Genomic DNA, 1357 nt, shown 5'->3' with positions numbered 1-1357 from the left:
GTAGGAGCGGAGGGTAAGGTATAAGGTTTGGGGTAATATGGATTTGAGCTTGAAAAGCAATCCGGAATGCCATACTCGGTCAAAAGTAACCCAAAATTAGGGCTAAGGAAAGTAGCAGTAGAGACTTAGCATATGACCCAGAATTAGGGTACGGGATGTAGTATTGGAGACTTAACATATGACCCAGAATTAGGGTATGGGATGTAGTATTGGAGACTTAACATATGACCCAGAATTAGGGTAAGGAATGTAGTATTGGAGACTGAACATATAACCCAGAATTAGGGTATGAAATGTAGTATTGGAGACTTAACATATGACCCAGAATTAGGGTATGGAATGTAGTATTGGAGCCTTAACATATGACCCAGAATTAGGGCTATGGAAAGAAGCAATAATAAATATAATAATAATAATCTTTATTTATTCTGGGATTGATCCCTTTAGAATAATTTACAGGCGTCAAAATTAGGCATTAGAGCCTTAGAGTAGGTTACAAAATAGAGATGAAATTACAAGATGTCATAAAATAAAATAATTCAATGAATTTAAAAATATACAAGTAAACAACCGTAATTAACAGAATATATAAAATAATGATAAAACAAATAAAATAAAACCACTTGTCATATCATAAAACATAAGATGACTTCTGATAGTAAATAAAAAGAAAAAAAAATGATAAAAAATCAAATACAATTAAACTAAAAAGTAATAAATGAAAAGATATAATTTCTGCTGATGTACATATTTACAATTAATAACAAAAATCTAAGACATAAAATACAGAAAATATATGAAGCTTTTTTGAAACTTTCAATTGTTATTCTTTCGGAATTGAGTGAACAGAAGGTAGTCGAAGATAGGGGATTTGAAGATTGGAAGGGTGTTAGAACTACGAATAAAGGAGGGAATAGAATTCCATAAGGAAGAGGAACGGATGAGGAAAGAACTTCCAATGGCTGTGGTTCGATGGACAGTTCTAAGTCTGTAGGCCGTGAGCGGGTATTGCGGGAATGCACTGAGGACTTAAATTGAAGGATATCTGAGATGTACGATGAACTGCGGGATTGGATAGCTTGATAGAGAAAGGAAGCAAGGAAATATTTACGACGGAAGGATGGGTTAAGCCACTAGGGTGACAGAGGCGTCTCTGGGGACCCCAAAGATGAATTTTTTTTTCTAACCTACTATTTATTTATTTTTAATCAATTACAATTATATATTACTTAACCTAGGAAATTTAGTTTTGCCTGATGGCATTATAAGATGAGGAAAACATTGTCCGCTGAAGGCGGTTTGTACATGAGTGGCGTGATAGCCGGGGAGCTAACAGAGAATGGGGAGGGACCATTCC

This window comes from Halyomorpha halys, unplaced genomic scaffold (genome assembly GCF_000696795.3).
Source record: "Halyomorpha halys isolate HHAL.00 unplaced genomic scaffold, Hhal_1.1 Scaffold1064.1, whole genome shotgun sequence".
Classification (NCBI taxonomy): Eukaryota; Metazoa; Arthropoda; class Insecta; order Hemiptera; family Pentatomidae; genus Halyomorpha; species Halyomorpha halys.
Note: the sequence above shows the minus strand (reverse complement) of the source record.